We start from the raw sequence: 12,944 nt of genomic DNA on the forward strand, positions 1-12,944 counted from the left end.
ACCAAGTCTTGGGGTAAATACTTTGTGTCCTGTCCGTAACGTTCAACAGAGTGAGTAAAGTATTCGTTGGTCCGCCCCACTTCCCAGAAAAGCTATCAAACAGATGGTAACTTTCATCCTGTAAAAAATTGTGGGCAGTCTAAAAAACTCTTTGTAAACACGGCCGTGGAGAGGAAAACCAATAGCTTGGCCAATCTGAAGCGGCCAGAAGAGGACTGCAATATGTGTGTTTATTCTGTATTTCGTTACCCTCGCCCGGCCTCGGGATACACAGTTCCTTTCTTTATCTTGCGCCAAGTAACTTCACTTATAGGAAGTTTCATTTCATCGGGTATTGCATCGAGCACGTTATCACCTCCCGGGAGGAAACTAACGTCCCTCAAGTTAGGAAGAGTGGCTCTTTATGGGCAAGGCGCTGCGAGAACCGAGTGAGGGTCTAAGGGAGGCCGCTGTGTAGGTGTGAGTCATTCAGAAACTGGCGGCCATGTACACTTTTTTTTCAGCAAGTTGAGTGAGTGGTGAGTCTCGTGTAGGAAAGTGATCTGATACTAAAGAACCCAACGGTAAAACAAACGACGGCAGACTTGTTGGCTCCTCACTAACTAATCAGAAGCAAAAAAATTAAGATAGTAAAGACAAAGACTCCTCACACCCACCGCTTCCTTCACCATGATTATAATTTATGTGCAGGGCAAAGTCCAGTTGCCATACGTTCCCTGCAGCAGTGCCGGTGTACCAATATAGCAAGTGGAGGCGTTAAGGCGCAGCGGGGCGCAGGCCGTCCACCTGCTAATGCTTCAGGTCGATACAGAGATCTAAGCTTTTTTTGCACCGTGTGCAATTTCTACTTAATAACCATGAACTACAACAAGAAACTGTACTAAATCCTCCTAAACACGGCGTAGAGCGATGTGTGTGTTGTGTGATAATTATCGCGCCCAGGTAATGGCCAGAGTGACGAGGGGGAGGTGGGGCAGCCGGAACCGGGACATATTACCTGCTCGGCTCAGGTGTATTACGGATAAACCTTTTCGTCCTGCGTTACGTGACATTAACTGCCACGGACGGCGAGGTGAGAGTGACGCGTTACTGCGTTATTGCATCATTATTGCTGCCTAACCCGACGACGCAAAAGTAAACATGCTCCATAGCCCCCCGCGCTCAACCCTCGCTGTTCGTGCGGGCAAATATTTTGTGCGTTTATTTCTTATGCTATTTTTTTATTGATGTTTACCAGTAATATTTCAAACGGATCTGTGCGTGTCATTCTGTGTAGTGCCCGCGCCTGGCGAATCACGAGCCTTCCGACGGCTGGAATAAATAAAGTTTTGCTAGAGGGTAATGAGTGTGGCCCTCCCACTATCGCACTACGCCAACCGCCATCACCGCCGCCGCCGCGGACACGAGAAGGGGCAGGAACGCATATGCGGCAAGCAAACTGGGAAGAGAGGAGAGAGAGAGAGAGAGAGAGAGAGAGAGAGAGAGAGAGAGAGAGAGAGAGAGAGAGAGAGAGAGAGAGAGAGTTTGTGTGTGTTTACACCCTTACCTTCCCTAGAAACCATAAATATCTAATGCATGTATTGATAAAACAATGAAATTTTCTTCCACGGTTTTTGCCACCTTTATCATCGTTCCCTGCGCCTTTCCTTCTTGCTTCTTATCTCTTTTTCTTGACCGGTGTTCGTCCGTCCTGCCTTTCGTCTCTCCCTCTTTTTTTTCGGTCGTCCATCAATGGAATCACCTAACTTGTGCGTATAAGATGGAGATGTTCTCACCGGCGGATTGGGTGGCGTGGGAAGGGTTGGCAGAGGGACGAGCGGAAGGGAGTGACCGGCAGGGGGATGACACAGGAAGTTCTTGAGGAGGACGTTGTGTAGATGGAATGACAGTGTTTTGCAACAATGATGGTGTTGTGTATATGGGAAAGATTTTTGTAGATAGAATGACTGTACTTTGTCTCCATGGTGGTTAAGGAAGGTGCTGAGTATACAGTGAAGACGTTTTGTAGATAGAATGGCCGCCTTTTGTAGCAGCGATGGTGTAGGAAGGTGCGAAATATGTAGTAAAGACATCTTGTTGGTGGGGAAAGACATTGTAGCTGTGATATGTAGACAGGTGCAGAGCTCACAAAGGAGACGTCTCGTAGATGAAATGACAGAGAGTTGTAGCAATGATGGATTAAGATGAAAGAAGATATTGAGTATGTGTTGAAAAAAAAATCGTAAGAATCGTTATCTCTTGGTTATTCTTTGTTAAGAAGAAAATGAAACTATGTCAAGTTAAAAAGATCGTGAGTGAGTGAGTGACTCTGATCGTTAATAACATCAAGAAGCTCGTGATATTTCCAGGACACACAAATCACGCACATTACTTGACTTCTCTGCGGAAATTGTGTGCGTGAAGAAGTTCGATGTGATGGAGAACTCAGTGTTTGCTCTAGTGCATAAATTCGCGAAGAAACTTTTACGCTTCTCTCTCTCTCTCTCTCTCTCTCTCTCTCTCTCTCTCTCTCTCTCTCTCTCTCTCTCTCTCTCTCTCTCTCTCTCTCTCTCTCTCTCTCTCTCTCTCTCTCTCTCTCTCTCTCTCTCTCTCTTTGTTTGCACGGAAGACGCGCCGAGGAAGACCTGCATGCCGTGCCGTGACTCAGCAAAGCCTCCAGGAACCCCGCGGTGCCATGCCATTATATTCCCCATAAGTCATCTTCACGTCGGCCTCCCGCTTGGAGCTCTCCCAAATTATATGGAATCACGCTTCCTCACGCGGCTTATACTGACCACGTTTGGAACGCACTGCTCATGTTCCTCTGTTTCTCCTTCCTCTCGTCCAGCCAAGCCAAGGACACGTGAGTTGGTCTGTTTGATGGATCTCGCTTCATCTTACTTTGTGATTTTTTTTTTTTACCTGAGGAATCATTATTAGATTACGAATAACTTGTGTGAGGGTATGAGTAGATAATCCGCTTAGCGTCACGTAACGCGTCCACAGAATGCTTTGTACTGTGCGTGTGAGGAGGGATGATGATAAATTGCTGTAGCTGACGGAATATATATATATATATATATATATATATATATATATATATATATATATATATATATATATATATATATATATATATATATATATATATATATATATATATATATATATATTCGTTGCTGTAGAGTAGAAGTGTGAAAAAACCGCTGCTGTGTATAATTTTATAATAAAAATATGTTGGAAACAAATGATGCAACGCATGAAAGTTTACAGATTTTTCAAGGATCACAACTGTTTTATATATATATATATATATATATATATATATATATATATATATATATATATATATATATATATATATATATATATATATATATATATATACCTTAATTTTCCTTTATTTTTACGTGTCCTCCTCTCCCCCTGCAAACGTCCAAGGCCAGGTAGACCTCGCTGTCCTGTTCTCATGAATAGTTAACGCCGGGTATCACGGCCTCTCTCTTTGAGCCTAAACCTTGCTAGTCTTCCTATTCTTTAAAAGCGGAAAACGTTTCTATTGTAAAGTGTGCAGCCCACAGCTGAAAAAAGAAAGAATACATGTTGGATATTTTTCAAATTGTTTAAAGTGACGCGAACCCGCCAGGAAACAGATTTTTTTTTTCCAGTAACATTCTTGAAACAAGCACAGTGTGACGCAGTTAGCCTACCACAGTATGATACGTTTTACCAATTATCCGAAGGATATACTCGTAGTGTGTGGAGGCTACAAGTTTTAGGTTTATTTCCACAAAATCCCACAGTACATAAATAAATACACAAAAGTTATACGAGTGCCTGAGTGTTACATACCAAAATTAGTGAGTTGATAATGCTTGAGAGAAGGTGTTTTTGAGGGGGACCTCCGGGTTCATCCGCTCCCTACAGGAAAAGAGAGGGAGATTCTACAGTGTGTGTGTGTGTGTGTGTGTGTGTGTGTGTGTGTGTGTGTGTGTGTGTGTGTGTGTGTGTGTGTGTGTGTGTGTGTGTGTGATATTATCCTTAATATTGCACTATTTCCTTATGGAATTTTGTAAAGGTAGCAAAAATCTGTATTTTGAAAATTATACTACAAAAGCTGTGACATTATTATGCAAGAAATGTTAAAGAAATAAACAAAACAAAAAAAAATTTAGGAAAGAGGTCAGGAAGCTGCACTATTGAATGAGATGTGACAATAATGAATAACACACACACACACACACACACACACACACACACACACACACACACACACACACACACACACACACACACACACAGCGCTGCACTTACTACCATTCGTTAACGAGATCCTTCCACCCACTATTGGACTACACTAACGAAGCTCTTGTTGGTCGGAACTGCGAGACGGAGTGACGATCAACTTCTGGAAATGACGAGCGAGGAGGCATTGTGTGTGTGTGTGTGTGTGTGTGTGTGTGTGTGTGTGTGTGTCGTATTGTCTCCTTCCCACAATGGATGCCACGATCACAAGCACAACCCATGTATACCAACATCTCATTCTTAGCTACCATTGTTGTCCCATTGCTGTTACGATGGCGATTTCTATGGGTATTACCTTCCTTTTTCATTTGCATGGCGTTCAGTACACACGTTTTTTAACACTTCACTGTTATGCTTCAGTGCAAGGGAATGTAACATTATCGACACGCTTGCAACACATCACCACCAGACACAAATGTCAAAGTAGCCATTGTTCACAAACCAGTGAAAATAAAGTAACACGTAGTTCAGTAAGTCTCATGCATAGTACAGAGTGCTGCCCACTGCCTTCATTATTTCAATTTCTTAATGTGATAAAACTAAAGAATCCGGGAGTCTTACGTGTTTATTTTTATATGTAAACTTCCCCTCGAGCGTTTCCTGATAACACACACAAACACACACACACACACACACACACACACACACACACACACACACACACACACACACACACACACACACACACACACACAACACACCGAAAGAAAACCTGAGCCGCAGCTGGGCCGACGTGCCTTAGAGGGCTGGTGATGCGTGGTGAAGGTGGAAAGCCATCCACTCTGCCCAACAACTTTTCCATCAGTGTGAAGTCTGATCTGTCTGCCTTCGTACTCCCCGTGATGACCTGTGGCTTCTGAAGGCCTTTTGGATTTGCCCTATACTGTTTGTAGTCTGGCTGGTGAGGGCATGTATGTGTGACCTCCCGTCTGGTGATAGAATGTTTCTGTAGCCACCCTCCTGGTGAACGCTGAGTCTTTTTGTGACCTCTACGCTTGTGTTCGTGTGACCTTTACCATGGTGGGCGTTTTGTCGAGCCTTCCCTCTGATCATCCTGCCTAATGTGTGATATCTGGCGGTGGAGTATTGCGTAGTCTTCTAACTGATAAAAAGAATGTTAAATGTTGTGTTGTTTTGCCTCTTGCCTCGCGACTTAAGTGTTGATACGGGCTCTAGACCGCCGGATGAGTGAAGATGTAACTCTCCAGTGGTGCAGGAGTATTGTGCCATGGGTGGCAAGGGGTGTAAATGTGGCTTTCCGCTGGTGGGAAACCTGGTGAAAGGGTGTGTCTGCGGCCGCTTGCCTGGGAGTGGGGTGCCTTTAACTACATGGCTGGTTTGTATAAGCCCAGGCAGCACGATACAGGCTGCTCACGTGAAAACATCAGCTGTGTTTGCTCGGCCAGCTTGGCTTACTCTCTGTAATTAGCCGGCGAACTTCAGGGCGAGACGAGGCGAGGCGGAGCGGGGGAAACAACATCGAAACGAGTGTCAACTATTTTGTGTAGGTTCGCTGGAGTCACTTGCCTCTTAAGCCTCTTCAAATTACCCTAGATAGTAAGATGGGCCATTATACGATGATGATTGAACTGTCCGAGCCCTTTACAAAACCCCCCGTAAGCCAAATAGTCTCTTAGTGGGATGCAACCGTATTAGGGAAAGCCATTAACGTCCCCCCCCGGCTGCCAGAGAAGAGCACCTCGGCGCTTCAGAATCGCTGGTCCATTAGAACGAGCACGGCGACCCTCCCTTTATCGGGGTCTTGCTTTAATCCAGTTAGTTATTACGTGTTTAATGTTTTTTTTTCCCTCCTTTCAAAGAGTCTGTAAGGTAGGCGCGGGAGTTGTGGGGGTGCGAGTATAAATAGTCGAGGGAAGGGGCGGCAACTCGTGAGGGAGAGACGGAAGGAAGGGAAGGAAGGAGGGACGCGACGATAGTGAGGGTGAAGGATGGTGACAGGTGAGAGGGCAAGGAGAGTAGTGAGGACGGCTGGTCTACCTCTTTCCGCCTCTGGCCTGTGAACCTGCCAGTACTTAAAGTGTGACGCCGTGCTCCCAGCCACGAGAAGGAAGAAATTGTCCATTATAATTCCCAATCGATAGATGACCGCGGCAAAGCGGCAAAGAGTTCTTGCACTGGCATAACCTCGCCATTCCAAGCAAGATTTAATGCTATGGTATGAAAGGGTTGAATATAAATCGATTTACATAATATGCTATTTGCTGTTATTAGTAGATTTACATTCCATACCTGTGTGTGTGTTTTTTTTTTTTTTTATGGAAATATTTGAATACAAAAATACATAAGCGTACTGTTTGCTCTGTAACGACAAGAGTACTTAAATACTTAAATGAAAGCGACTGAAGCCAATATTATGAATACTCTTTATGCAGGAGCCGTGAAATAGGTGGTGTGGTGAGGGCGTGGCTCCGACGCTGGTCAATATACTCCGTCCAATCCAGGATATTACATCGGTCCGCCCTCGACCCCAGCACCCCTTCCCGCGCCTCAATTACCTGTACAGCCCTCGCCCCTCACCACCGTCCGCTGCCACCTCAGACTCCCATCACAAAAATGGAGATACAGATCGTGTGCTGTGACCGTGCCCTCGGGCAGCGCTTTCTCATGTGGGGTGGGCTGTAGGACGGTGGTGATGGTGGTGGTAGGATAGTAGTGGTGGTGGTGTAGACAAAGGACAGAAAGACCAGCAGCAAATTGTTGAGTAATTACTTCAATAGGGTGTTTGCTTTTGTCTCCTGCCATCGCCTGCTTGCCCGAGGCTCACAAAGGAGAGGTGTTAGGGGGAGGGGGTCAGAAAGGCTCACGTGTAAGTTAACTGGCTGTGCGTCATGAGGGATATATGCTGGCATTACTCTTCGTTTTAGTTTCAGGTGGCCGACTGTTTTCAACTGTAAACAGGAAGTGTGCATGCAGGAAATGGCTGCGGCAGTTTTTCGCGACATGAGTTATTGTGGAGTGAGCGTAAGGAGACAAGTGTTCTCAGGTGTGACCGAGACGACAGGTGGAAGAAATTGATGAGAGAACTCCGTGTTTGTTTCTATTTCGGGTCCTGATAGCGTATTGATTACCTATCACGGAAGAGAAGACCAGGGCCGGCTATAACCCTTCCTCTCGATCAGGGCAGCCCTCAGCTCCCACACCCCTAGCCACCCGCGCCTCCACGCCTCCCCGTGAACGTGAAGCTGTGTGTCATTGATTTCAGATGTCAGTTCTTCTCACTTCATGTATTCGAACAGTATTCAGTAATTTAGTAATTTGAATTGAAATAGTCATTTTGTTTCTCTGTATTTGTCTTGCACACAATTATGGCTGGGTTTGCGTTTTAGGACAATTTTTACGATGAACTTCATATTAAATTTAGTAAATTATGCGTCATAAAATACAGGAAAGAGTTTCAAATTTGAGTGTTGCGGTTAAATAAAATATCCAGTATGGATTTATGAATTGAAGTGAACATAAGTGAAAAGGTAGATAAAAATATTTTACAATTTACTTATGGATAACCTGATTGTATGCAGCTGATTTAATACAATACAGTTTTATCCTCCCATATGCAGAATTTAATTCTGAATCTTGTTGTATGCTTTTTTTTTTTTTATTATTTCATACCGACGTTACTTCTTTATCGTTGACTATTTTTAAGATTTGCGTTTATATAAAACAACATTAAGGTTTATCTGTAACATTTTTATTTTCATTCATTCATTCATTGGCTCGCCTTGGTTTATGTGAATCACTCTTCGGCGGTAATGAAAGAAGTATTTAACAAAATACTGGTCAAAAATCAATGTTCGATGGTAACAAGTAGTGTGGGGAGCTGTATTTAGGGCGTATGGCGAAAGGCAATTAATTAAGAGTCTGTACCTTAGGGTGGCGAGGTTCAGTATTTTCACCTTTTTTTTTTTCTTCACCTTTGCCGAATGTAAAGATTTCATTGAAATTAATACGCTAGTTACATTTGTCCTTGAAAATTAAGTTTAATAACTATTTTTATTTATTTATTTATTTTATTTATTTTTTCATTTCCTTTTGACGTCGTTGCTCTTCTTCCTGGCAAAAAAGTTATGGTTTCCCAGGTGTGGCTCTGTGCTGTGTGTGGGTGTGGGTGTGCCTAGTGTGGCGTGTTGCTGTGCTGCTATAGCTTGTATTCACGCCACCCCTTCACCACCATACACCTCCACCGTGCCTTCCACCACCATTTCAACTCCCAGCTACTACCAATCCTATAACGACCATCCCTATTCCCATCACCTTCACCTGGCACGCACCTCTACCACCATGCCATCTACCACTATCGCAACTCTCAACCACCACCACTTGTATCACCATCATGGCTTCTGTCACCACCATTACACAAGTTGCTCACCTCCATCACCACACCATGCGATATCACTAAACCACCCATTTCAACTTTTGGCTGCTTCCTTTCCTGCCATCATCACCACAAATTCTACTACCATCACCACCATATTCACTCCCAGCTTCTAACGCAGTCTTATCACCACCGTCACTAGTGCTATCACCACCATTACTCACGTCTTTCACCACCACATCATAAATCACCACTACACCATCCGGCACCACTTCAACTTCTACCAAACACCTGGTAACACTATCACTAACCTCCTCCTTCACCACCTTCACCACCACCACCACCAGTCATCATAAAAATCATCACCTTCATTAGGGCGGAGCGTTGCTATCGCGAACACAATGGCTGCATCACCAACTTGTTTACGGCTGCTCAGGGCTCGGTTGTCGGCGGTAATGAATTGCCGGGCTGGTACGAAAATTGGCCCCTTAATGCACTCTTTGTCAATACCTTTCCTGGCTGTAAACACGAGCGAGGCGGAGGTAACAAGTAGCGGTCACGAGGAGGCGGAGGTGGAGGTGTAGTCGAGAATTGTGTACTGTGTGCAGGTGGAGGCATAACAAGTGGAAGGAAACAAATGCGGTGGATCGACGAAGGAAAATGAGATAGAGAGAATGTGTTGAATAGAGGAAATGAACTGGGTACGTAAGATGAAGTGCGAAATATAGTTACATAGAAAAAAAGTGAGAAAAAAAATAAAGGAAGAGAATTAGACAGGTGAGGAAAGAGAATGGGAACAAAGATAAGTGAACAAAGGGAACAGTCTAGGTAGTAGGTGGATGGCGGGAGTTGGTTAGGTGGAGCAAAGGGACTGAATAGATGATGAGAGGACTGACTGCGTTGCTTGTGTGGTGGAGGAAGCAAAGAGGGCAGGCGTGTTGTGTGTTGTGTGTCGTTGATGGGAGGAAGCACCAAGAACGGCTTTTGTAGGTGCGTTGTTACACGGTAGAAGAAATGTTTAGTTCCTCCTCCTCCTCCTCCTCCTCCTCCTCCTCCTCCTCCTCCTCCTCCTCCTCCTCCTCCTCCTCCTCCTCTAGACATGTGGAACGTTCGATAGATGTAAGATAGCATTTTTCATTCCTTATTCATTCATTAAGTACTGAGCGCAGCATAGTGGTCATACATTTGCATTAACACAAGCATGATGTACACATGTACCACAGCCTTACTTACATTCACCTCTTATGTTTCTCTATTGTGAAATAATGGCACTGTAGGATTCTAGTGTGACAGGGAGCTCCATGTGAGTCATGAATAACTTCCAAGGGCCCTCCCTCGCTTTTGTCCTTCACCTGTTACAATGAAAACGGATAACCGGCGCCAAGGCCAAGGATTTGAGACCAGTGTTGTTTATTGTAAGCCATTGGTAGTTATGGTTTTCGTACCTCTTGTTTACTTTATTATTGGCATTGTTATTCTTGACATTATTTTTTTATTTCTTTTGTTTATATATATATATATATATATATATATATATATATATATATATATATATATATATATATATATATATATATATATATATATATATATATTCTTTTTATTATTATTATTATTGTTATTGTCATTGTTGTTGTTGTTGTTGTTGTTGTTGTTGTTGTTGTTGTTGTTGTTGTTGTTGTTGTTGTTATTGTTATCGTCATCATCATCAGTATCATTATTATTATTATTTTTATTATTATTATTATTATTATTATTATTATTATTATTATTATTATTATTATTATTATTATTATTATTATTATTACTATTACTACTACTACTACTACTACTACTACTACTAATACTAATACTACTACTACTACTACACTAATACTACTACTCTTTTATCAGTAAGACTGGTGGCATTTGGTCCAGCGTTGAGGGGTCCTCGCTCAGTCCCAGATATATGATACACAGGAGGGGAAAGTTGGGGCCTGGAATCTCTCTTCAATTTTCCTGCAAACAAGGTCACACTGGAGCCTGTGTCTGTCCAGCCCGAGTAAAATCAGGCGGCCATGTGGCTGTGGAATGAGAGTTTGAATTGAATGTGTGTAAATAGACGTGGAGTGGACGTGAGACCTATCTGGGTGGTGATCAGTTTTGCATTTAACTGTAATCATCTTTTTTTTCTCACTCTGGACTGCATTTCATTTATCATTGAGAATGGACTTGGTGAGATTATTATTATTATTATTATTATTATTATTATTATTATTATTATTATTATTGTTATTATTATTATTATTATTATTATAACTATCATTATTATTATAATCATCGTCATTATTAGTGTGTTTGCCTTTTTTTTTTTTTTTTTCAGCGTTCACAGGGCTGGACACGGCAGTGTTGCTCACCATGAAATTTTATGTGTTAGTTCAGCATGCCGTTGTGACGCGGGTTAATCAGTTTGCATACCAGTGGCAATTAGTTGTGCAAATACAGGGACCGAATTTATAGATAATTTCACATGTTGTAAACTGGAATCTGTGCCTGTGTAGGGTGAGCGTTGTCACGCTGCTGGCATTTTGTAAAGCGTCGTTTTGTTATGGATGAGAGCCTAGGTCACTGCGTCCAATGCCAGGACCAATGCACACGGCTTCCTGAGGACAACTCCCGCCCGTCACCACCTCCTGCAAGTTTGATAAATGTCACCTGGTTAGCAGATGGAGAAGAGACGTGTGTACTTCTCAAAGCTTGTTACATTTCCATGACTGTGATAGTGGGACTCCTCGGCCCAGCTGACATTTTGAGCAGGGACGAACACAAGCCACCGGTTTTCAGTTCCTTCATTAATATTGTATGACAATATCCAGCTCGATTGCGGGGTTGCAGAACCATCTGAGGGAGGCTGCGGTGGTGAGCGAAAGAGCCTTGCCTTCCTTAGACTCGACATCGAATTGGCCCTGAAATGTTGCCTGTGTTATTATCCTGCCAGTGTACTCGTCTTTGGGACAACGTGCAAAGTGCCTGCACAGCTGAAGGCGCTTGCGCGCACACACACACGCACACACACACACACACACACACACACACACACACACACACACACACACACACACACACACACACACACACACACACACACACACACACACACACACACACACACACACACACACAGAAGACAAAGGCTCATCGAAATCTTCCACGTCCATTGTGTGTGTGTGTGTGTGTGTGTGTGTGTGTGTGTGTGTGTAGGAGATATATATATATATATATATATATATATATATATATATATATATATATATATATATATATATATATATATATATATATATATATATATATATATATATATATATATATATATATATATATATATATATATATATATGAAAATGTGTGGTACCAGCAGTGGCCGAACTGGGCCGCCTGATAGGGAATGAGGAAGAGGGTGAGCGGACCCAGCCGCCGGAAATAATTACTTCACTCTCGGATCCAAAGTTTTGGAAGAAATTGTCTTGAAGGTTCGAATTAAAGCCAAGAAAAAGTTGGTATGGAGTGTGTTGTTAATGACTGAGTCTGGGAGGCGGTGCGGGATGGCGGCAGCGGAAACGTAAAATTGCGAGGAGAGAGAGAGAGAGAGAGAGAGAGAGAGAGAGAGAGAGAGAGAGAGAGAGAGAGAGAGAGAGAGAGAGAGAGAGAGAGTTATTTTAGAAACCGTAAGCCAAAATCCCCAAAACAGTAGATCGGAAGCGAGGAAGCTATTTAGGAAAGTCCGTAAGGAAGCGAAGTTTGGCGTTGGCGAATTAGAGTTTTGTGAAATATTAATTGAAGGAGTCCCCGAAGTAACCTCCACCAACCATCCTACACAGTCACCCCCATCAGCCTACACTCACCTCCATCCCTCTTCCTTCCTCCTCCCTGCCTCTCCCTCTGCCGGAATGCTTACTTCCGTCGTTATTCTTGACTGTTGTTAATGAGTGTTTTATGTTGCTGTGATATGTAGAAGAGTAGTATTTGACTTTATTCTTAATGCTTGTGTCCACACGTAGAGCAATGGAGGCAGCGTAGGCGGTAGTCACTGTGTCAGAGGGAGTTATCTTAGCATTAGTGTTATCTTGAGGAGTGTTCTTATATGTAATGCATATATTTATTTTAGGATGTGTATGCGTGAGAGAGAGAGAGAGAGAGAGAGAGAGAGAGAGAGAGAGAGAGAGAGAGAGAGAGAGAGAGAGAGAGAGAGAGAGAGAGAGAGAGAGAGAGATGCGTATGAATGTGGATGTATGATTTTTTATGGGTGCTTTTGTTTCGATTGTCATGTCTTGTAAGAATGTCAGCC

Source organism: Scylla paramamosain, chromosome 10 (assembly GCF_035594125.1).
Source record: "Scylla paramamosain isolate STU-SP2022 chromosome 10, ASM3559412v1, whole genome shotgun sequence".
In the NCBI taxonomy this organism is placed as follows: domain Eukaryota; kingdom Metazoa; phylum Arthropoda; class Malacostraca; order Decapoda; family Portunidae; genus Scylla; species Scylla paramamosain.